The sequence below is a fragment of the Mauremys reevesii genome, linkage group 9 (genome assembly GCF_016161935.1).
Source record: "Mauremys reevesii isolate NIE-2019 linkage group 9, ASM1616193v1, whole genome shotgun sequence".
Lineage (NCBI taxonomy): Eukaryota > Metazoa > Chordata > Testudines > Geoemydidae > Mauremys > Mauremys reevesii.
Genome location: NC_052631.1, coordinates 80,186,275 through 80,211,332, shown reverse-complemented (window position 1 = coordinate 80,211,332; position 25,058 = coordinate 80,186,275). Strand labels below are relative to the sequence as shown.

The window sequence follows — 25,058 nt, the reverse complement described above, 5'->3', positions numbered from 1 at the left end:
CACTTGCCCCCTCTCTGTCCCTCAGTTTCCCCATCTGTAAAGTGGAGATAACAATACTGATCTACCTCCCAGAGAAGCTGGGGGCCTCAAGTAATAATGTTTGTAAAGTGCTGTGAGATCCTTAGTTGGAAAGCATTTGTTTCTAAAATGTTTTCTTTATTTCTCCAGGCATCTGATTCTCTCCCTAGTCCTGCATGTAAGAGTTCTAAACACCTAGCCAGGACCGAGGACATACCCTGCTAATGTTAATCATCCAGGATCGTGACTTGCACGTAAGAGAGATCACCCCACACTGCAAGAGGGATCAGGAGGATGGGGCCTTCCTGCTCATTATACTTTACGTAGCTGACAGGCTGCTGCTGAGTGGTCGTGTAAATGCCTTTGGCCTCCCTCAGTGGAATAGCTCTTTGGCAGTGGCTGCAGATCCATTTCTGACCTGAGCAGGCTATTGTTGCACAATGATAAGGTCCCTGGGGGGATCTTGGCTTTCCTATGAGAACATCAGCTGTTCTATAACCTTTCATTAGGAATCTGGAGATTTCTCAGAGCCTAGTGCCCACCCCTACCTGACCATCCCATTTTATTAGTAACAGAGACGGGCTCAAGCCACAGGATTAATTCCTAGATTCAGATTTGGAAGCCCCCCTCTCACCTTAGGGCTCAGGGGTGTTTGAGTCTGGGGCTTTAGTCTGGCCAGCTGTATAATTCCGATCCCGATCTGGGTTTGGATTGTGAGCCAGCCCAAAGTTTAGGGGTGCTTGGACCCAGGGTTCTGATCCAAGCCTGCCTTTAATAATTACTGGTGCTTTGCATTTCACTAGTGCCAGGCTCCAAAGGATCTCAAAATGCTTTGAAAATATTACCTAAGGCTCCCAGCCCCCTGGGAAATAGGTCAATGTGTCTGTTCCCATTTTACAGATGGGAAGCTGAGGCACAGAAAACTGAGGTGACTTACCCAAGGCCACACAAATAATCAGTGGCAGATTTGGGGATCGATCATTAGTGTCTGATTCCCAGCTCCCTGCTCTTACCACTACATCAGAACTATGACAGTTGAGGGGAAGGCAACCCTCTTTAAAACCCACCATCCTCCCAGATGGACCGGGTGCAGTGTATGGGAGGTTAGCTGCTGTTGGTTGGTGATGAGGCAGAAGGCAAAATAGAATCCAGCCTGCTGTGCTGCAGTATGGACAGCAGGAGCTAATTCCCCTAAAAGGATTTTACCCTCAGGCCTTTGCCATGCGGTGTGCTGTGTACACACTGATCTTTGTGAATGGACTGTCTGGCTGTACCTGTACAGCCGCCTGCATTCAGTCTGTGGTGTGTCTCTCAGCCCCACAAGCCTTTAGGAGAATCAGAGACTTCAGTGACTGGCAGGCTCTGTTAGGTCCCATCTAATCCATCTTCTCTGAGGCCGGAGCAGGATTACTCCTTAGACCTTGTCTAAACGACAGGTGACTTTGGTATAACTTGCATCGCTCGGGGGTGTGAGTAATCCTCTCCCCTGAGTGACGGAGGTTAAACCGACCTATGTGCTGGTGTGGACAGTGCCATGTTGGTGGGAGAGCTTCTCCTGCTAACATAGCTACCGCCTCTTGCGGAGGCAGGAGTTATTCAGCCGATAGGAGAGCTCTCTCCCGTCGGCTTAGCGCCTCTCCACCACAAGAGCTGCAGCGGTGCGGCTACGCCACTGGGTGCTGTAGTGGAGATGTAGCCTTAGAGTCCATTTGCTGGAGCTTTGTCCTGTCTCGCTTTGACTATCCCAAGCAATGAGGTTCCCACCCCTCCCCCCGGGAGGCGATTCCACAGTCTTATGGTCCCTCCGCGACATTTTGCCTGGTATTCAGCCTGAAATGTGCTTTGTTCAGTGTCACCTATTGCTTCTAGTGAGGGCCCGTGGGCCACAATTGCTCTCCCTCCTTGCTACTTACACCCTTCAAATTCACATCAATCTTTATTGTACTGAGCCCCACCCCTTTGCTGCCGCTGACCCAAGTCTGCTCTTTCTTTTCTTTTTCTCTCGTCCCTACCACTCCCCCACTTCTCTTCCTCCCTGCCAGTCTGTCCACCACGTCTGTGCCCAGCACAGCACTTCTCTCTTCTGGGGGGCTGAAGGAATTCCAGCCATGTGTATTGTTGAGCCCCCGTGTGTGCACATGCACACTGGCCTCCTTGTCTGAGCAGCAGTGCTGGCCAAGGCAGGGCCCTGGGGCTTGCCGCCACTCCTCAGTAATGTGTTATGAACTATTAATATCTCCCTATGCGTGAGGCTTCTCAATGCTGCCCATTCATCAGCCAGGCTGGGGGGAGAGTGTGGCGCACGCTTTTTCCCCCCTCTTTCCCCTCCCAGCATCTTGCCTCAGTAGCATCCCAGAGGCCGGCCTTTCAGTGCAAACAGGAGTGGGTGTGTGTTGAACTGCCTGGTTTGGCGCCTCCTTCCTTACTTCCTTTTTATAGTTCGGTGTCTCAGAGATATTTCCTGCCCCTTTGGTCCCTTTTTGAATGAGAACATGAGTGGAAAATGTTTGAAATCCTCCTCCGTGCTGAGCATTTTTCCATTGGCGTCAGGAGCCGTTGGGCTCCTTGTGCTATTTGGATAGGAGAGTCCCAGCTTCACCCGCTGTCCCAGAGGGAGGGGTGTGTGATGGTTGTTTCCAGAGCAACGTTTGTTGGGCAGCTAAAGTCACTTGGCCTTTGGGGTTGGCAGGCCCCGGAGCTGATGGGAGCAGGTGCCCATTTCAGCACTCTTGTAGCTGGAGCTCATCAGGGCTTGGTAAACGAACTCAAAAGGGCAGCCTGTCATGGGGGATGGTGTGTGTAAACTCTGCCCCGGTGAGTGTTGTTCTTTATCTGGGGAGACACACATGGGACACAAGAGGAGGGAATTGGGGGTCTCCTGGCAGGAATACAGTCTGGGAGCCCAGTGGATGAATCCTAACGATATGCTGAGAGGACAGAAAGCACAGGGAGCTCACCTAGGCAACTGTCCTTCATTTGAGCTGTGGTGAGGTTGTAACTCTCCTTGCTTGCCCTCGCTGAGGGCTTGTCTGCATTGGCACTTTACAGCGCTGCAACTTTCTCGCTCAGGGGTGTGAAGCCCCCCCACTGGGAGCCGCGCTCCCAACCCTGGTAACTATTCCCCTCGTGGAGGTGGTTTTTTATAGCGCCGGGAGAGCTCTGTCCCAGCACTGTGCCGAGACTACACAGCCACGTTAAAGCGCTGTCGCGGCAGCGTTTTAACGTTGCTAGCGAAGACATGCTCGAGTCCACCTATGCTAGGAGTAGGTGCTACGTGTTCCTGTCTCCACCACCTTCCCAATGGGGCTTGCTCCTGCTTGCCTGGACCCCTGAAACAAGGGTTTCTGTCCCTATTGTGGTGACAACCCAGCCAGACTTGGAGCAGATCTTCCCTCTCCTTCATCTCGCCTATAGAGCCCACTAACCCATCGCTGAGCGTGAGTAGCCTTTCCAGGGCACTCCTACTCCTTGCAGGCTATAGTACAGGGAGACTGAGTACAGGAGTCAAATGCTGGTCAGCCATCCCCTAGTCCATCTCTGACACTTGGGATGCTGCCTGTGGTGGGGCTCTGACCACTGAGTGGCAGCAAGGAACTCCTGAGTTCTAGACCTGGCTCTGGTCCTCTTACTCATATTGCATGGGAAAAGCAAATCCCTTAATATTCAGAGAGGGAGGATGATTGTGTGGTTAAAGCACAGGGTTGGGAGCCAGGAGATCTGTGCTCTAATCCCAGCTCTGCTACTAATTAGTTGTGTGACTTTTGACAAGTCACTTTGCCTCAGTTTCCTATCTGTAAAATGAGAATAGGACGTACCCTCTAAAGGTTCTGTGAGGATGAACCCATTAGGGTTTGTAAGCCAATGTGAGGTGTTCTCATGTTTTAATAATGACCTTTAACCCTTTCCTGTGTTGTCTCTCTTCTGTGTCAGAGGTTTTGGAAAAGTGGGACAGGATCTACAAATCTTTGATTTATTCCAAGACTTTCTAAAGGTACCACACCCGGAAGTCTGTTTTTACTTAAAAGTGGCAAAGAGTCCTGTGGCACCTTATAGACTAATAAACGTATTGGAGCATGAGCTTTCGTGGGTGAATACCCACTTCGTTGGATGTATTCACCCACGAAAGCTCATGCTCCAATACGTCTGTTAGTCTATAAGGTGCCACAGGACTCTTTGCCGCTTTTACGGATCCAGACTAACACGGCTCCCCCTCTGATGTTTTCACCTAGTCGTCTGAGCTGGGGGATGGATTCCCTGTGGTTTTGCCACTGTCCAGGCACCTGTTTCTGCAGCATGTCACTGTGCGGAATTGCTGTGGCTGTCAGCGACTCTAGAAATGTAACAGCTGGTCTCAGCTATTTGTGCAGGCTCTGCTCACAAACCTTGCACCAACTTGCTGTGCTGAGCTGGGTGGCTGGGCATCTTGTTAGGGCCTCTTGGAGATTTGTTAGCAGGAGCGTGCTGTAGAGTTTGGGTAAATAAGAATCTTGTTTTCTGAGCAGGAAAAGGCCTTTGTGGAAGAACTTTATAAAGGGCTCACTGCTGACCTTGGATATGGGGACAGAGCTGGTGCCCTGTATTGCCTGCTGACATGTCTGATTAGCTCAGGTTTTTAGTGATGACCACACGGAAGGCATTGTAAGCACTGGGTGTGTCACTTCAGTCCTCCAGATCAAGGGACATGTCAGCAAGGCCTGAGATGAGTTGAATGACTGTAACAGGGTGTGGCCCTCAGCGGGATTGCCGCCCTGTAATTCAGTGCCTTGTATTCATTCAGTCTTTCTGTTTTCAGTTCAGAGGCAGATTTGTTGACACCTGGCTAGCTAGGGGGCTCACAAAATGGAGGACCGGGGAGCCCTTTGCAGATGTGTATTATTGTCACTCCCAGGTCACTCTGCTTGAGGGAATAGTAACTCCAGTAATGCATAGCATGTTTGAGTCTTCACACGTTCTGCACATGCTATCAGCTCTTACAGCCATGCCTGTTGTTGTGTTGTGCTTAGGGCTTACAGAACATAGAGCTGACGCTCCATGAAAGGCTTGGAGCATTCACATGTATGGAGGAGCAGGTGGGTGTGGTGGGGGTACCTCATGGTGTTTAGTTGTAATGGGTCCTGCTGCTGGCTCAGGTGCCGGCACTGGGAGGCTTTCTTGAAGAAGCACATATTGAGGAGGGATTTGAACAGAGGCAGGCTCGTGCCCATCATCCCAAGCTGTGGAACAGTGCAGATCTTTGCAGGCCTGTCCCTGCTCAGTGGCACCCTGAGGAGGTGGGGCAGCCGCACTTTAGAGATGGAGAAAATGAGGCAGAGTGAGAACCATTGCCACGAGAGCCAATGTCAGACCGGGATCAGAACTCTGGGGTTCTTGTATTCAGGCCACATCTCCTTCTGCTGATCCCCCTGCAGGATGCTTTTGTGCTGAGTCTCCTTCAGATAACCCTTATTTTCTTTATATTGCAATAATTTCCTCCCACTCCCACAGATAAATACCCCCTTCCCTGCAGAGACAGCCCCTTTGTGCTGAGAGGATGCAGCAGTGACTGATTATCCTCCAGGAGTCCACAGTGTCCACCAACAGGAACCACCAGTTCCTCCTTCCCACCTCCATACCCATGGTCTGTGGCCAGTAAGGGGATTAATTGCCCAAAACTATAAAAACACTTTAGTGTCAACAACAGCTGCATGTAGGGGACTTGTTGCTCAGCAAGCCTCCTTACCACTGTGAGACAAGATCTGCATGAATACAGGCTTCCCCTGGGCTGGGTGGGTGAGGTGAGGCAGGTTATGAAAGCGGTTTTAGAGAGCGTGGGGACTTTCCACTTCCTCCAACCTGGAAAGGTGCAGAGCAGGCTGGGGTCTCGGGAAGAGGCTGGGGTGGTTGACGGGAAGCTCGGGGTTGGGAACGAGGCTGTGCTTGTGGGAGGCTGGCGAGTTTAGCAAAGCCAGCTGAAACTGGGTGGTTAAAACTGGGCGCTTTGGGACACTTAGGTAACCCTCAGTGTTCCTGTCAATAATTCCAGGGGAGGAGGTGGTTTGTGGTTTCTTGACCTGCTGTCCTGGACCTTTCCTTGTTCTGACCAGGGTGCTCCTCTCTGCAGAATCCCTTCACTGTCTGTCTGTCTGTCTCTCCCTGCTTTGAGTCTGTGCTCCTCATCTTCACCATCAAGGCTCGTCGTAATGCTGCCCCTATTCCATTTCTGCTGTCATCTCTCCCCCTCACACTCTACACTCCTGCACCTTCTACCATCCTGCCCCGGCATCTGGCACAACTTCCCACTCGCCATGGGACAAGCCCCCCCCCCCCATCCCTCCTTAAATGCCATTTCTTCTTCAGAGTCTCCCGCATGGCTCCCAGCACCAACTGCTCACACTTGACATTTTGCATTGTATTTATATTGGAGTTGGGAGCCTCCCTTCTTGCAAGACCCTGGCCGGGATTTAGGGAGACCTTGTGCTCCTACACTTGGCTGCACAGGCTGTACAGCTAGTTTGGAATCTAGAGAGCCAGAGAGAATCAGGGTCTGTCTGTGTCCAGCAGCTTAGTTAGAGTTCCCAGCACAGGGTAACCCCAGGCTTCTTTGTGCCCTGGGAGGTGCGAGGGCTCCTCTGCATTGCTGTCAAGCCTCTCCTCAGGGAGGGCACACAGCACAAGAACAAATACCAAGCCAAGAATGTTCATCTGTGACCAGAGTGTTGCAGAGAATAAAAAAACCCACACAACGCGAGTGCAGCTTCCTTGGCTCTGTCTTGCCTCTCTGGAATCCCTTTTCAGGGCACCTGTTAGGGTTGGTGGGAAGCGGGAGTTAGGGACCAGTCTGTCTTCAGTCCAAGGAATATCCAGGGGCTCAACTTTGGGAGGGAAAAGGGAGTGAGCCACATTTATGTATCCATCAGGCAGGAGCCATTGGGAGGTTTCAGCTGTCCCGTTCCTGCTGCTAATTTTCCTAAAGCTATGGAGGTCTCCTAGCCTCTCTCATGTTTCCGAGTGTCCATTTCCACCAAGCAGGGCAGGGATCCAGAAGCAAACCTTGGCACAGGGCAGGAGGGGGTCTACAGTTGTTGCTGCCATTTTTCAGATGGATAGGGGGGAGGAGGGTCATTGAATGAGCACTTGTTTGAGAATACAAAGCCAGAACCTGCACAGTGTTAAGTAGCAGTGCGAGAAGCTGACAGTCTCTCTGTGATATAATAGTGACACAAATCGGTGGTTTCACACCTGCCTTGGGTGGCTCCCATTCTACATTACACAGCTGCTTGTGGCCTTGCTGGCTAAAGGGATTAAGACCTTGTCAGGATGCTTGGTGTTGCTTGTTGGCATATCAGATACCCAGAACTCACGATTACAGCAGCACTAGGATCTGGTTTCTGGGGCACACCGGACAGTTTGGGGAGCTGCTTGTGCATTTGTACTGAGCTTGTTTCACTCGTGCTTGGTGAGAGAGATTGGAGGCTCTCCCCTCTTTGAACCTCTTCCCACTCCATGTGACTAATTAAAACTTAGGGTTAGAGACGGGTCAAGCTGCAAAGTTGGGGGTTGGATTGGAACTGTTCCAAGTTTTGGATCCGGTACATTGGTTTGGCCCATTTGAAATGACATCTAGGGACCTCACTGAGCTCATGCTCTTGCTTTCTACCTCTGGAGACCTACATTTGTATCTGTCTTAGACCTCAGGTGTGAAAAGACTGACAGGCTCACTGCTCCTAATGGATGTGTTCACGTGAGAGCCCTGTCATGGAGTCTGGTAGCGTTCGAGACCATTAGCAGCCTCTGCTGGGGACAAAGCCTTGGACTTGAGTACCTGGGTGTGCAGCTGCTCACGACTGAGGTGCATCCGCAGAGTTTCAGCCTATTGTGTGAGCCTCATTGCTAGAATAATTGAGGAGGGGGGTGTGGGGTAGAAGTGAGGGGCATTGTCAGAGCTGTGTGAAGTGCTTGAATAATAGGGGGTTCTTTAGGCCATAAGTGAGAGGCATTGGCAGAGCTGTGGGAGGGAAGCTTCTGCAGTACATGCCTTCATTATGCCTGCGTACAGCCAGTGCCTGCATTCTGTGTGAGAGCTATTTGGATGATCTGTTTTACCACCAATGGAGTGTGAATATCTGGCAGTACGTTTCCTTCCTCATCTGCTGTAATTAATCTTTAGTTTAGAGTAAACAGATATTCTGGGCACTCCTCTGGACTGCTAGAAGTACTTGGGAGATGACTTTTGGAAGTTCATTCTCTCTTCTGTGCCTGTGGGATCATCTGAAAGCAAATGCTGTGAAAGAAAGGGGCTGCTTTATGATTGGCTTAATGGGAGGAAAAAAAGCCTCTTGAAAAAAACTTTCCAGAGAGCCCAGCTGGTTTTACTTTTCAGTGATTGGCCAAGGCTGTGGAGGGCGGACACAGCTGCTGCTCAAGGACCTACGGTCTGGCCACCTGAGCGTGAAACTTATTTACACTGACAATAGCTAAGGCGCAACAGCGCCTTAAGCTAGCAAAACCCCCTTGTGTGTGTTTAAATCTGTAACTTATTCAAACTTCATTTTGTCATCTTCCTGCTGCAATAAAGAAAGTGATTGAACAGTTAAAGGATTCTCACCATCTGGCTGCTTGCTTGTCAGTTTTTCTGTTAGCTGATATTAGGCAGCTGTTCCCCACCGAGTGTTGTTGCGCTGAAGGAGACACGACACAACCTCAAGGTAAATCAAATACATGGATTTCAGCAATTGCTTGATGCACTGTCTTGGTGCTGCTCTCTCTCTGCCTCTGTGTGTGTGTGAGATGTGGATTATTTTGTAAGGCAGCATGTGTCAGTCATCTGTTAAATGTAATAGAGGATAATGCTCTTTACAGAATTTGCCTCCAGGAATAGCGAGGGGCTGTCAGGTTGAGTATTTGTTGTTCCATGACTGATATTTAGGGGACATTCACGTCCAAATAACTTGACTGACTGTGTTCGTATTAGGCTGTTGTTGCACAGGGGAAGGAAAGAGAATCTCTGAGCTGCTGCAGCGGTTTCCTGCCATACTCAACCGGTTACTGAATTTTGGATTTCCCAGGCTGAGTCCTGGCAAGGTGCACTGGGCTAGAGTGCACATTTTCATTCTCGCCGCTCCAGCGTGTGTTTAACTTGGAGTTTGCAGGTTCTGTGTGTGAGAGGCTTTTTGACTTGTTATGCGATTGACCTTTTCAGTCACAGCAAACCAATCCCTAAAATAAGAAATCCCAGTGTGAAGTGGATGTACTGGTTGCCTGTTTGGGGCTACATGGATTTTTCTTTGGATAGTGCCTCACTCCTCCTTTGACTGGGACCGGCACAGCTGTTTTGGTTGGGGTTTGATTGGTGACTGAAAACGCACAGATTTAGGCTCTGATCAAAAGTCCAGTAAAGTTAATGGAAAGATTCTGTTGCCTGCTTTGGATCAGGCCCTTAGACTGAAGTGAAGGAGAAAAAAGCTAAGCTCCACATCCTGACTTCCAAACCGACATACTTTTAAATCCATCGCCCTGTGTTGGAGACCACTGTGTGCTGGGTAGAGGCTGATCTCTGTGTCACCACTCTGTTGTAGTCTATAACATAATGATGATAAACATCGTTCTCAAAGCACTTTACAAAGGAGATTTCTGTGGTGGGGTTTCCGGGGCTGATTAATGCATATGCTTCTTGGAATGTCCCCATTCCATCCCATGCTAATTTCCTCAGCGTGTTTGGTTTTGTAATTTATTTTTCTGTGGTGGCTTTTAAAATAGCTTACAAGCTACTCTTATACCCGGGTGTAAATTGTTACATTTTAATTCAAGTATGATTAATTTATATTGAAATATTGCTGAAAAACACAGAAAATGTCTTTATTCCTCTGTGCCCACATATGTCAGCAGTGACTGCCCTGGTTTAAGGTGGGGTGTACAAAGAATATGGGCCCAATTGAATTCTGGTTGAAATCCATGGAAGTCTTTCCATTGACTTCAGCAGAAGTTGGATTAGATAGACCCTCATACCTAAGTGAACTTGTTGTTTGTTTTTTTAATGCGATAGACATCAGAGACAAATACAAGGCAGATACAAAACCCAGATAAAACACATATATATTTAATGTGCCTTCACTTCCTTGAATAAACTCTTTCAGTATAAATTTTAAAATGTTTACTTCATATGATTTTATTAACTGTTCTCCCTCTACTTGGTCCTGAATAACCAAACCTGAGCACATAGGTAGGGCAGAACCGGTATGTCTTTTAGTTTTATGAATGAACAAAAGTGACTGTGGTTAAATGAAAATGGTGCTGAGAACCTTTCAATGTTTCCCTTTGATTGTTGCACCATTTAAAGACAACACTGAGATTCTGAAAATGGATTTTAAGAAGAGAAAATGCTGAAGGAAGGGTGAAGCCAGGGTGCCTTTTGCCTGAGAGGAGACTGCTGTGTGGCCTACTGGTGAAAGGACAGGGCTAAGAGGCTAACCTGGACTGAGCTACTGCCTGGAGATATTAAGGGGCAGGTCACTTGACCTCTTTGTGCCTAAGGCTATATCTCTAGGTCGACTTATAGCCACCGCATTAATTACTGCGGTGGCTGATGTCCACACCAGCCTCCTTCTGTCAGTGGTGCGCGTCCTCACCAGGAGCGCTTCCATCGACTGAAGAGGGGCAGTGTGGGAAACTGAGAGCCAGGGCTCTCAGCTTCATGCAGCTCCCCACTGGCAGCCCAGCTGCCCCTTTGGGCTGCTTGCCTCTGTGCTCTCAGTCAGGAGCGGGAGGGGGAGCCTGGAGCTTCCTGCCTCTGGTGGGGAGATCCACATTGGGGGTCCAGTTGGTTGCCATGCTCCTGGCGAGGAGAAGGGAGCCGGGACCCCGGGGGGCAGCAGGGCTCGCAGTGCAGAGCATGTAGCCAAGGTGGCAGCCCAAGCTGGGAGCCTGGGTGGCAGCCTGGCTCGGAGAGGAGAACAGGCAGCAGCCAGGGAGCTGGCTTTCTTGTTAATATCACGGCTCCAGCAGAGCCTTGAAACTGACAAGTATGACAGCTAACGATGTAAGGAACGCAGTGTCTACACAGACACTGTGTCACCCTAACTGCACAGACATAAGCTCTGCGCCTCTCGTTGAGGTTGTTTTATTATGTCGGCACAGCATGTTAATTACATCAGCAGGAAGAGCATTTTGGTGTGTACACCTCCACTGTTTTGTCAACAAAACTGTGTAGCGTAGACAAGGCCTAGTGAATCCAGATGGGAAAGTAGGTAAAAAGGAGAAACTTTGCTGAAAGCCATTTGTTATCTATCCTGTGGGGAGCAATAAACTACCCCTTGCCCAGACAGGGAGGAGACTGTTCCTCTCTCTACATAAACCATTTATTTCCACAAGAGCCTGGCGGAGCTCGCTAGTAGACAGAGAGAGGAATAATTGCACGTGCAGTTTGTGTGGATGGATGTATGTTGGGATAACTTATCCATCTGAAGGTAGGCAGTGGCTGTTGACCATGGCATTGGTAAATGCCATCAATACCAAGTTTGCAGTGTAGTTGTAGCTGTAGTGCTCCCAAGATATTAGACAAGGTGGGTGAGGTAATATCTTTTAATGGACCAGCAAAATATATTACCTCCCCCACTTCATCAATACCGAAGTCAGTTAATGTGGCTGGACGGTGCTCCATTGATGTTACCAGGAGTTTATAGGTGCTTTCTGTGTAGGGGAGCATGTGTGTTTTGCTCCAGGGATTGTATCTCACTGTCTTCATTAATTCATTTGCTAGCAGAGCGGTTCTCTCTTCAGTCCCCCTGAGTTGATAAATAAAGGCCCAGTGGTCTATCTCTCTTGCCTGCAGGATCATGGGTGAAACATGCCACCCTCCGGGTGTGAAAGCAGTGCTCTGATTAGTGCAGCACTAAGAACCATGGGACACGCCCTCAGAAGTCTTGGTGTCACACACGAGTGAGCTCAGTGGCAGTGTGGACACAGCCGCTTGAGAGTTATTTCATAGTGTGGCTGCACTCACTTGAGCTTGGCTAACTCGCTAGCACAGGGGTCGGCAACCTTCGGCTCACAGCCCATCAGGGTAATCCGAAGGCAGGCTGTGAGGCATTTTGTTTACATTGACCGTCCGCAGGCACGGCCCCCCTCAGTTCCAAGTGGCCCGGAACGGGAAACCAATTTGGATTTAGTAGTGATGTAAGAGACATGCTCGAGTGTGGAAGGAGCCTTCCCAAAAGTCTAATGGCCGGGGGTTAATGCTAGAGCTGAGAAGGCATTAATTAACCTTTGTGTCCAGCTCCAGCACATTCTCTCGTGACGAATGTTGGCAGCGGAGTGAGGCCACATTCCGATAAAGCCAGGGTCCCCCGACTCAGTTAATGATTGAGTCACAATAACCCTCCTTGTGCTGAGTCTCTCTGAAAGTCACCTCCAGATAATTATATTAACTTTTCTAGGCTGCAGGAGCTGGGTGCAGAGATTTAAAGAGACAGGGTCTTTTTCTTTCTATGCACTTTCAAAATGAAACTCTGTCACATGTATGAGATAGTAAATACAGAGCCAGGGCCTGATTTTTTCTTAATTTTGTATTCATTTACCACAATTGTGTATGTGGAAATTGGTGGATTGTATTTGCATTTTACAATCTACAACTACCAGACTTGCATGGAAAACTGAGGTTACTGCAGGCGCAAATCAGGCATTTACTTGTGTTTACACTTTTTCATGCACCTTTTTAAAACTTAGGCTTTACCAGGCTAGTTGCCTACTTTCCTGTGCAGGTCTCCATTTCCACAGCTCTGTTGCATCCTGTAAGAGTATCTTGTGGATATTTTAAAGCAGGGATCAGCAACCTTTGGCACGCAGCCCATCAAGGAAATCCGCTGGCGGGCCGGGATGGTTTGTTTACCTGCAGCGTCCGCAGGTTCGGCCGATCGCAGCTCCCACTGGCCGCGGTTCACTGTTCCAGGCCAATGGGGGCTGTGGGAAGCGGCGGCCAGCACATCCCTCGGTCCCACGCTGCTTTCCGCAGCCCCCATTGGCCTGGAAGGGCAAACCGTAGCCAATGGGAGCTGCGATCGGCCGAACCTGCAGACGCGGCAGGTAAACAAACCATCCTGGCCCGCCAACGGATTTCCCTGATGGGCCACGTGCCAAAGGTTGCCGATCCCTGCTTTAAAGTGTCCTGGGTTTCCAACAATACCCTTTAGTGGTGTAGAATCCTTGAGTTGCAATGTCAATGTCATGGCAACACAGGTCCTGCAATGTACTGGTCTGCAGGTAGAAAGCCAGAGCTCTTACTTGGGCTTCCACCCTCCTCCTGTTCATTCTCAGATATTCTCCCTGATTCCTCCACCCCATTCCTGCTCTGTCTACTCTTGGTTTGTTAGCAAAACGGCAAAGACAGTGACTTCATTGACATACCGTTTGGATCCACTCATTTGTTTTTCTTAGGGTGATGATTTTTTCAACCATGGCTGCTCTGATGTAAGCCCACCCAATCCATGCAAGTCAGTGGAGTGCCTCTGATTTTGCACCAGAGTAACCAGACTCTGGCCCAGTACTCATGGGGTTCTAAACATTGTGTTCTTTACTGGTCTCTGCACATATCTCAGGCATGGGTCTCTTCACCTCTGATTCTGCCCCTCTTCCCATTGCAAGGTGAATGCTGCCAAGTTGCCAGTTAATAAGTGACATATTACCCTTGCAGCGTGTGCCATGAACATTTATCGAACATACAGCAACGGCGCTGTTTAACTAGCCATTTTAAAGATTCCTTATCAGAAAAGGGTGCTTGTCATCCGGTGCCGGTAACAAGCTGAATAAATGGAGGGAAATATTAACGGACAGATCTGGAAAGGGCCTTGTTGAACAAAACAGTTTGTGTGACCTTTCATAATCTGGCGGATAAGGCTCCAAAGAGCCAGGTGGCTTCACACCACGCCGCTCCTAGGCTTGTTGCCAATTTAAGGTTCTTACCTCTTAATAAATCACCCATGTTTAGGGACCCCGTTCCCTCGCTTCCCCTCGGTTGTCTCATGGATCAGAGAACTCTTTGTCTACATCACAAACCCAGCATACGTTTGCTGGTGCCAATTCAAGGGCAGTTCAGGAATGAAAGACCGTGTGGTGCAGGCGCATTGGCTAAGCTGTGTGTAGCATCTGGGAGCTGCACCTCAGGGAATGCTGCAGGTCAGGCAGGAGGTGCGGTGCTAGACCAGTCTGGGGCCGGTGTCTGTAATAGCAGGGCTGAAAGGGATCTTGGGCAGGGCTGTGCAAGGCCGTCCGATTCTGGCACTGGGGAACGGTGTAGGGAAGTATTGAAGTGCTCGTGTGTGTGGTGGGAGGTGGGGGTGTGGGGCAGCTGCAGGTCAGGACTGAGATGCATTGGCAGAGTTGCATGGGGAGCCTTGCTCAACTTCTGCCCATGCTTTGCTTGGTCTAGAGCCAGTGCTAGCTCGTTTCCATGAACTCTGGTAAAACAAATGCCGTTTCTCCTAGGATGTTGATCCCCTGTAGAACTGGGGATGACTCTTTGAGAACACACACCTAGGAAGCCAGAAGTGTAAGGTTGCTGTTCCAGTCTTGTTCCTGGAAAATATTGAAAGGAGGGGTGGTTAGCTGGGCATTTCCCTCCATTCCTTCCCATTTTGTCGTCTCAGCTTCAAAGTGGGGTGATCTAGTTAAATGGGATGTCCTGAGGCAGTGAATAAAGGGGAAGAAGTCACAAAGGCCAGGCACTCAATTCCTAAACAGTGCACATGAATGTTACATTTCAGTGGGCGCCTGCGGCTGCCGCTGCTAGGGCCGTCTGCAGGATTTTGAACATCTGGACATCTTTTCCAAGGACCCTATACAAGGATGCGGGCCATACAGTGCTTAATTGGGACCAGAAACTCAGCAGCTTCTTCCAGGATGCTGTGCTGATAGATCTGCTGGCGCCCAGCACACTGCCTGAGTGAAGGGTGGGGCTGGAGATTTCCTGCCATTTATCTCAACAAGTGAGAAGCATTTGACTGCAAAATGTGTGCAGGATTAACAAACAGCTTTCTCTCTCTGCTTTAGCCATAGTCTTACTGCATCCCTCTGGAGCAGTCACTGATAAATACATTCACGGCTTTCTAGGATGGACGCTTTAATTAGTGTTTAAAGGAAAGTATTCTCTCAATAGTATGTTCAGCCCCCAGTGTCTGTGAATTACTTCCTGATACGGTAATGGGAATAGTGTATGCACATCTGCAGTGTTTGTGTGTGTGTGTGGGGGCGGGAATATTCTACAGATCTGCAGATCAATGAAATTGCATATATTTTGCATGCAAATATAGACATTTTTCATATAAAATTCACAAGAATTCATTTATTCTGGTTGAGGGTGAAACAGTCATACTACAGTTTTTGAATGTGTTTATTTTTCTCATGTGCAGTTCAAAGTGGCCAGATTCCCTCCTTACTTCTTCTCAGAACAGCAACAAAGTATTGCTCCCTCCCTCCTTTTCGCTTTGGGGCGAACGTCATTGCTCATTTTTATGGAAAGCAGCACCAACTTCAAAGCAATAGTTTTGCAGAGCTGAGGGGTGATGTCCCAGAGCTGCATGTGTCTGATGCAGCCTGGGGATTGTGAAAGGATGGAGCAGAAGAAGTATAAGTAATTCTCTTTCACCAACAAGAGAGTAGCTTCTCTGTCAGGATCAGGGTCTCGAGTCAGATAATGACAAGACTGTGTCATTAACACACAGGAAGCATTGAGCTTTGCTGAGGAAGAGACCATTGCAGGAAATAACTCCTGATAACATCCTAGTGTCTCACCTCGAGAATCATTCCTGAGACACCAGTTTGATCAGGCAGGAGGGACGGGGTGCGTGGGGAGTGCAGAGAGAGAGAATATTGAAGGGAAAAACAATCTGAAGAAAATGAGGCTTTGTTTCAGCGTTTTTGTTTAGAAAGAGTTTTGGGAGCGGGGACTCAGTCAGTCTAGGTGGAGCAAGAAGATAAAATGTTCTCTAGGGCTAATGTGTGGAGATACTGCCACCTTTGTGGGCCAGTGCCTCCGTGCTGTGTGGTACCTCTATGTAATGGGACTGCATTTGCTGGGAGGTGGCAGTTCTTGGTTTGTTTGGAAGCCAGGTGTGAAGAAAGCAGCTGGGGTTCGTTCTTTCCCTGTATTGCACCCTCAGTGACTTCAGTGGCGGTGGGTGGTGTGGGGCGGAATGACTCATGTAACCTTCCCTTGGAAGGCAAAACACTGGAGGGGAGTGGGAGGTAGGAGGGTCACAAGGCCAGGCCTAGACACTGATGCATTGTGGTGAGTGGTGACTCAAAGTTCACTTGACCCTCTTGGTGCCTGTCTCACTTCATCTGTGCAGTTGGGTGAAAGCAGAACCTCTGGGTAACCAGATCCTGCATCTGCGTTTAATTTTCCTAGGTAAATAATAACCCTCCCCTCAAAGCCTGTCTTTGAGAGTCTCCTTAATGTTCCCTTTGTCCCCATATCCTGCTATCAACTCCATGCTGTTCATCAGGCTACCCTCGCATCTTGGAGCAGCCTCCCTCAGATCTGCCTGTCAGAGCCACTCCTGCTTGGCTTTCCAACCCTGAGCATGGTGCCAGTGGTGTCGTTTTTTCTCACATGGACAATTGTCTGTTAGCAACTGGATTGAGAACCACCAGTTCTCGTCTCACAGCGCATAGAGCAGACATCATATAAGCGTCATTCCTTCTGACCCAAGATGGATGTGAACTCTGTGACCTCGAGATTAAAGGCTCTCTGTAGCCTAATCCCAGCTACGTGTGTGGGTCTGGGGTGCTTCATGGAATGAAATCCTGAGGTATTTTATTTTACTGCCTCTGAGGAGAGAGGAGAAGGGGGGAGCTGAAAACAGCCACCTCTGCAAAGTGATATTTAAAACATACAGGAAACCCTGCAAGATGCCTAGTCATGATGTCTAGCAAAACACTACAGAGAGATCCTACAGTGGCTAATGGCTTATCTACACTTCCAGCGCTGCACCGGGGCAGCCACATCACTGGGGCACTTGGTGAAGGTGCTACCTGCGCCAGCGGGAGAGCTTCTCCTGTCAGCGTAGGTAATCCACCACTCCGAGAGGCGGTAGCTATGTCCATTGCAGAAGCCCTCCTATCCATATAGGGGATTCAGCGACGTAGTTATACCAACATATGTTTGTAGCATAGACCAGGGCTAAGCAAATGCAAGGTCTGTGGCTTTCTGAGCGGGAGCAATGAAAGGGAGGAATTGAATTTTAGCAGCGTCAGGATCTCAGGAATGCTTGGGAATGAGCAGATTTCCCACCCCACTAAAAATATAGGGCTTATAAATAAATAAATAAACGAAAGCCCTGCGTCGATCCATATGGGAACATGGGTCGATGGTCCTTAACTCTTTGGGTGCTGGAATTCCTTTAATTAACCTGCTCCTCCTCCTGACCTCCCTATCCCAAAAAGCATTCCTCTAGCTGTTTATGGGAATGAACTTTGAATTCAGAGATATGGGCTGCAGTCAGTCCAGTGGGTCCTCTCACAGCACTTTTATTGTGCTCTTCTTTTGTTTCATTCGTCATTGTTGTTTGTGTCCATCTCTTAGAAACTGTGAGCAACAAAATATCGGCTTACAACTTCCTAAGGAAGTGAGGTTTGCTTATAAGTTTGTACATGATTGTGTCTTTAGTCAGTTGCCCTTCTCTGAACTTTCATGGCCAGTTTGGAGCAGACACTGTCTTTGGATAGTTGAACTCAGTTACCAGTTTCTATATATATTGGAGTGGATGCCCGTCTTGTATACAGGTGTCCCATGGTAATGACTGCCGTATCAGTGCCTAGAGCAGGGGTAGGCAACCTATAGCATGTGTGCCAAAGGTGGCACGAGAGCTGATTTTCAGTGGCACTCACACTGCCCAGGTCCTTGCCAACGGTCCGGGGGGCTCTGGATTTTAATTTAATTTTAAATGAAGCTTCTTAAACATTTTAAAAACCTTATTTACTTTACATACAACAATAGTTTAATTATATATTATAGACTTATAGAAAGAGACCTTCTAAAAATGTTAAAATGTATTACTGGCACGTGAAACCTTAAATTAGAGTGAATAAATGAAGACTCGGCACAGCACTTCTGAAATGTTGCTGGCCCCTGGCCTAGAGAAAGAGAACTGTACATCTGTCATTCTTTCTGTCCCAGAATCTCAGTCCTTTACAAACACTAATGAATTCTGTCACGCCCCAGCTGTGAGGTAGCTGATATTATTACACCCAATTTGCAGAAGATTAAATTGAGGCCCAAGTGATTTAAGTAACTTTCCTAAGATCACATTGAGTCAAGAATAGAACCTACCTTTCCCAGGCCTGAAGAAGAGCTCTGTGTAATCTTGAAAGTTTGTCTTGTTCATGAACAGAAGTTGGTCCAATAAAAGATATTACCTCACCCACCTTGTCCCTCTAATAACCCGGGATCAAAATGGCTACTGCAAACAACAATGGAAGATATCCCATTTCCCTGACGTTCCCGTGCCCTCCATCACCCTGATGGATAGGATTTTCAGGTATGTCTGAACATGGTCTCTCGGGGACTGTGAGAAGTAAGTATTTATCAGATTGCTGTGTTCTGTGTATGCAGAAGTTCTGAGGGCTGAGTTGGGGATTATGAGAATTTGGAGAATTTTGGTCTGTGGTTTCTTACCCAACTAAAGCAGCCTTGGATCTCCGGGGTTTTCTCTCCCTTGAGATGTTAACTGAGGCATTTCTACAAGCCTTTGGTCAGATTTAAGTGCAATTATACGTTAAGAGATCTTACTTCTCAGAATCGATTGTTGTGGACTGCAAACACCTTGCTACTCTTCTCTTTTAGAGACTTTTCTTGCAATTCAGTTGGTGAATAATTATTTCCAGCTGACCAGGCCTCTGTTGTGGTGTTTGCACAGCTACATTGCAAACACAGTGAACTCCAGCTCCAGTGAGTCCTGACAATCTAATGCTGCTGTCATCAGGCAGTAACTTTACTGGAGAATGTGTTTGCATCGTTTTGTTTTCTCTTCCACCACAGAATTGTCATCATTAGTGTCCCAACTCAGGGATCTCAACTGCCAGAGAAGCCCAGCTATTAAACTATGCAAGTTTAGCTAGAAAAAAGATATCCACTGAATTCCTGGATCTGCTGGTGATTACAGCACATTGCTCTTCTCTAACACCTACCACTGGAATACATCAACGTGCTTGAGAAATATTAATTAATGGGTTAAATTCATAACACCTTTGTGAGGTAGAGAAGTAATATTGCTATTTTATAGATGGGGGAACTGAGCACAGAACTTGTGTAATGTGCTGTGGGTCTCACTGTTTGTGGCAAAGCCAGGAATAGAATCCAGGTCTTCTGAGTCCCAGGTGAATGCTTGAATTACCAGACCATCCTGTTCCTGCGATATTCTCCAAGACATTTGCTGCTGTTATCCAAAATAATATGCAGCTACTATGCAGCCTCTCATACTACAGTGTTGAGGGCCATATAACCTAAGTACCTGTACAGAAAATGTGAGTGGTGTATAATGGAACAGAAGTTTTGTCCTTTCTTGTTTGGAGAAGGGGATTATCTCTCTCTAAGCCTCTACATCCTCCTCCTGGCTCAGAAAGGCCAGATATTGTTTCTTTTGGAGCCCATCCGATTGCTCTAAGATCAGATGGTGAGGCAATACAATTCTTCCCCCTGCTGCCCCGCCCCTCCCTTGTGGCTCTGTGCACTTCTGCTGTGCAACCTTCCCTGTCCCTGCTGGTCATCGAAACAAAAAACGTACCAGGCACTTCGCAGCACAAGCTGAATCGTATGGGGCCGCCTTGTGCATCTGAAATTTAACCAGCGACGCCAGTGTACATTTTAATGGAGCACGTTTAGGGAGGCAGTGCAGTTCAGTGAACAGAACTGTAGATTTGGGAGTACAGAGACCCTGGCTCTGCCACGGGCCTGCTCTGTGGCCTTGGGCAAGTCTTTGACTCAGTTTCCCCATCTGTAAAATGGAGATAACTAATATTTCCCACCTTTGTAAAGCACTTGGACATCCGTGAATGGAAAGCGCTATGGAAGTGCTAAGTATTGTTACTCAGTAACTATTACATTACCTGCCTTTTTGTGCCTCGTAACTTATTGCTGTTGCTTCGGGCGTGGGAGTGCACAATAGCCATAGTTCTAGCCAAACCACTGATATTAGTGAGCTGGCATCAGAGTGAACTTGCCTCTTTTCTACGTGTCCCCGAGGGTTAAAAGCTGACATTCAAAAGGCTTCATGTAGGGGCCTCCTGGCTTAGAGAGGGTTACTTCCCCTTCCCCTCAGTGGGTGGGAGCCAGGAAGGGGAGCTGACCTTTCCTCATGCTGAGCTGCTTTCTTTAGAACCTCCTGCAAAACCTTGGATGAGCGCTATTTAGAGACAGTTTCCTCTCTGTAGCCTGGATTTCCGGGATTTCTTTTACCTTTTCTTTCTTCTTTCATTTTTTTAAAGTAAGGACATTGGCGTGAAAAGAGGATGTATGTTTCCAAGGACTCCATCTGCTGCTTATTCCCCAACCCAGCTGGAGTAAATGAAGCAGCTTGGAGCAAACAGGTGCTGGGAGCTGCTGAGTTCTGATCCTGGCGTTACTACCAATTTGCTGTGAGGCTTGGCCAAGTCGCTTCACCTCTCTGGTCCTCTGTTTCTATCTTTTTTTATGTTTTATGCTGCAGCCCATCACCTTAGTAGCCGAATATATCTGAAATAACATGGGGATGGAACTGATTCAGCTCACAAGGGGGTCTTGGTCTGTAAGGATTAGTTAAGGTTCATAAAGTTCGTGTTAGGTGCCAAATATCAAGTCTGAATTCTCTGGGACATCACAGTGGTTTGCTGTGGACTGCCACTCATAGGAAAGTTCTCCCTGCAGCAGGGGAATGGGCAGCAGCAGCTGGACCGAGATTCTGTTTTCATGCAGCTGTCTCTGCAAACGGGAACAGTCCCTGAATGGGAGAGGTATGTGTTTCAGGGCAGGCCATTTAAACACAAATGCTCCCGGGGAGGAAAAAGGAAAACACAGATGCAACCCCGGGTTCCCATCTGTGCCCTCTGGAGATGTTCTGTCCAAGGGCTGTTTGTGTCTGTGTGTGGTCGGACAGTGCCCAGGTGCTCTGGCGCTGGAGGCCAGATACATCTAAAATTAGAGCTGGACCTGAACCGCGATACTGGCATGAGGATCCGAGTGTTCCTGACAGTCAGGAGGGTTCGGATCGGGGATTTTGGTTTGGGACGGTCTCCCTTCCCCTCACAACCTGCCTCTAGTAGAGATCATCTGGAATTTTACCTTGAGCTGTTGGGGTGGGAGGGGTGGTCACCTTGGATTTCTCTCCCTCACTTAACTGGGATGTTTTTAGGCCCCCCTGGGTGCGGGAGCGCTGAGTGCTGGCAGCTGGGACAGAAGGGGTTAAGTCCATTTTGCTTTGTGATTGAAAAAAGCCGTTTCCTTCATGTCCTGAGACAGTTTATTTTTTGGGCATTCTTCAGGATCCAGGGAGGTGCCGCTTTCTTTAAAGGCATTTCCTGAAAGCGAGTTTATATTTGGAGTGGTGAGGAGGGGGGTCAAGAGACAGGAGTGGAAGAATCTAATCTTTGGCCCCTTTTCCTAAATTGTTAAAATCAGCGGCAGCAGCAACAGTAATTTGGAAACTAGCTCCCTTGTCTGAGCGGGACCCCTTGGAAGGGAGGCAGCCGGGTGCAGAATCACCTAGTCCTTTATTCCAGCCATTCTGAAGTCTGTTGTGGATTTGCATGAACAATAGTTCACACCGGAATGTTACAGATCCAAAATACACATTTGCACAGATGGATCAGACCAAACACACAGTGAAAGAGACTGTGAAAATGCCTACAACACTGATTACATGTAAACCCTTGGTGTTTAAAAATAGGAACAAAAATCCATCAGCAATTTATGACATCTTAATGTTTTTCTCTTTGTCTCCTTTGACGTTTTAAACAGAATGTATCTTCTCTGTTGTGCACGCACACACTTTTCTTATATGCTATTGCTATTATTGTCTGGCACATGGATTTGTTATTGTAGAGTTGCTCATGAGTTCTGTGCTGTGTGCACTGGTTTGTTGTAGGGTCACTAGTTCCATGCACTCATGGATTTCTTGTAGATTGCTCACAAGCAGCTGGTGGTGCACACTTGTTTTATTGTTGGAGTGCTAGAGAACTACAGACAAGTAGATAGTATTGATTACTGCCCCTCTTCCCAGTAAAAGAGTATAGGTGCATTTTATTTTTTGTAGAAAAACAAGTAATTAATCTATCTTAAAAAGCAAAGTACATCTTAGATTAGGCTAGATGATCACTATGGTCCCTTCTGGTGTTTTTTTTGTTATTTTTTAATAATCCTGTCAAGGTAGGGGTGTGTCTCACACACACACAGACTCACAAACGCGCACACACACACACACTCTCTCTCAAGGTCACAGTTTGATCAATACTATTTGATTTGGTATAATATAAGGTTAAAATAAACTCTTTATACTTCATGCTGATGCAGTGATGGGAGTTCATGTCATGCTCCCACTAGGCCTAAGATGATAGAAAGCAGCTGTCTCTGTAGCTTGGTTGTGCACTGTGCAAGCAGTTGTCAAATAATCTCTCTCGCTCTCTCTCCCCTCTCCCCCTCATTAGCATCTATCTATCAAGTAATCTACTTAGGTTTTACTACAGGTTTTCCTTAGTATCTATAAGGGCTTTTAGGTGAGGATCATTTCATTTTATGTATAAATACAGAGAACAGAAGGACCAAGGACTCCTGAAATAGCAAAGAGTAGCTGTGTAAGCTTCGTTCACCCTAACAGGTGATCCATGCCGGCAGAAGCTGACCTGCCCTCCTTTCCCTCAAAGCTCCTACCGGGCACATCTGAGGCGATGAAGGTAAAGGGCATTCTGGCCTGAAATGAGAGAGGCAGTTCCATCCTGTATGTCTGAGCAATAATCATCCTTACTGAGCTCCACTTTGATCCCAAGTCAATACTTGTTTCTGTGAAACTGCCCATTTTTAAAGGGCCACATACGATGTAATGAGCGAGGCCACAGAGAGACCAACAAATTTGCTTCGCGGGTGTGGTGGAAACATAACTAATTCCCCCTTGATGCTCAATGAGGCCCTTATTCTCACACAGCCCCACTGAAGTCCCTGGGTGACTGTGAGAGTAGCTCATGTGGGTGTGGGTCAACAGGGAAGGGCAGTCTCTGAGTCTTTCACTCTCTCTCAGGTGCTTGTCCCGCTGTCCCACATGCTAGTGCTGTTCTCTCTATGTTGTTTTCTTTGTATTACTGTGATTTCCTAACCTCGGAAGAGGCGAGTTATGAAACTGGAGTTATCCAAACACGTCTTGTCTGAAGATAGCGTTTCATCCAGCAGATGCTGTTTCCTGCCCTGTCAATGGCTTTCATTGTTTTGTTTTGGCTCCCAGCCCTGCGTCTTGTAGGGCTGATGGTAGCACAGCTGAACTCGGGGGTCCAGCACCATGAAAATACCACCAGGGATGAGTGGTGAAATGGGAACATGTGATATTTTCTAGGTGTCTTTTGAAAACATTTTTGAGGCTCCGTGGAGATGCTCCCAGTGTGTGGATTTAAAAGGCCGCTGTGATTTATTGTGAGCCACTAACTACTGTTTGACTATTTCTTAGATTAGTGGCTGTCAACCTTTTCCAGTGTTTCTACTGGTTCATCAGATAAGACATTGTTTGTAGTAGCTGGTGTCAGCTGCCTCCCCTCAAATTGTGTGCACCCTAACCCACACTGCTCCAAATCCTAGTCTTGCACACACTACATTGCAATTGAGACCACATGCATTTGAATGGAAGGCAGGCACTAGGGCCCAGCACAGAGACTTGCTATTAAGGTAAGTGTGTCATAGGGACAGGGGGAACATGGATACCAGTCACAGAAGCCTGTATTATTTGTATTATGATAGCACCTTGGAGCTTCATTCATAGACCGGCACCTCATTGTGCTAGGTGATGAACAAACACAAAGTAAAAAGATGTCAGCTAGATACTGACAGATGGAGGACTATAAGGAAACAGTGACACAGTATTGGTCAGCATCATAGGCAGTGGTCTCAGCACATCATGGAAAAGGAGAGTTTTAAGGAGAGTTTTGAAGGTATCAGGGCTGCATAGTGTCTGGGAACCACTTTCCTAGATTCTGTCACCGTGCAATTGTTTTGTTGTTAGACTGTGAGCAGGGGAATTCCAGTTAGTTGCAACCACAGAAATGCCTCTTAATGGGTTGGGATACTTCTGCAAACTATTCAGAATGACATTCAAAACTTCAGAATGTCATTTGGTGGGATTTTGCAGTTTTTCCCATCTCAGTTTTGTGTCAAAGTTAGGGCCATTTTCCCTCAGAAATGCTCCTCTTTTTGAGCAAAGATCTTTGAATGTGGAATTTCATTAAATTAAAAATTTGTTTGCATTGATATCTTGTAGTTTGACCCATTACTATGTGAAAACTGCCATTTCATAAAAGTTTAAAAGAAAGCAAATTTTGAGGCCCATCAAGTGGCCTGAAATAAATTAGAGAGACAGGGTCGGTGAGGTAATGTCTTTTATTAGACAACTTCTGTTTGAGAGAGACAAGTTTTCGAGCTACACAGAGTTCTTCTTCAGGCCAACACAGCTACAGCAACACCGCATACGTGAAATAAACTAATCTTTTACTGAAAGTTCACAAATTAAAATGGGGAGTGTAATCGATCGCGCCGGGGCTCGACCCTCCTCAGGGCAGGAGGGGAGCCACACCGACTCACTCCACGTCTTCTGTTGAACCGGCTGAACAACAGTAAACAGTGTTTAGGAAGCTCGGGCCCTCTGTTGCAGGGGCTGAGCGGCAATACAGTACAATGGGCTCAGGCCCTTTGGTGCAGGGGCTGAGCAGCAAACAGTATATAAGGAGCTCAGGCCCTGTGGTGCAGGGGCTGAGCAGCAAACAGTATATAAGGAGCTCAGGCCCTTTGGTGCAGGGGCTGAGCAGCAACTGCAGGTATATAGGCCCAGGTCCCTAGACCGGAGTGT

At 47.8% G+C, this 25,058-nt stretch overlaps 1 protein-coding gene across 3 annotated transcripts in view; it reads left to right on the top strand.

The window, feature by feature from the left end:
• The window catches only part of STARD8 (StAR related lipid transfer domain containing 8), a 103,870-nt gene that overhangs the window by 8,224 nt on the left and 70,588 nt on the right, over nucleotides 1-25,058 (top strand). Inside the window, exon 1 of one of the 3 annotated variants that reach the window (XM_039488460.1) lies at nucleotides 186-272. The exons of 1 other annotated variant lie outside the window; for it this stretch is intronic. The gene's annotated coding sequence lies outside the window, so the exon portion shown is untranslated. Of the gene's footprint in view, nucleotides 1-185; nucleotides 273-8,545; nucleotides 8,703-25,058 lie in introns of those variants that run through there. One more of the 3 variants, XM_039488464.1, reaches the window with a different exon arrangement.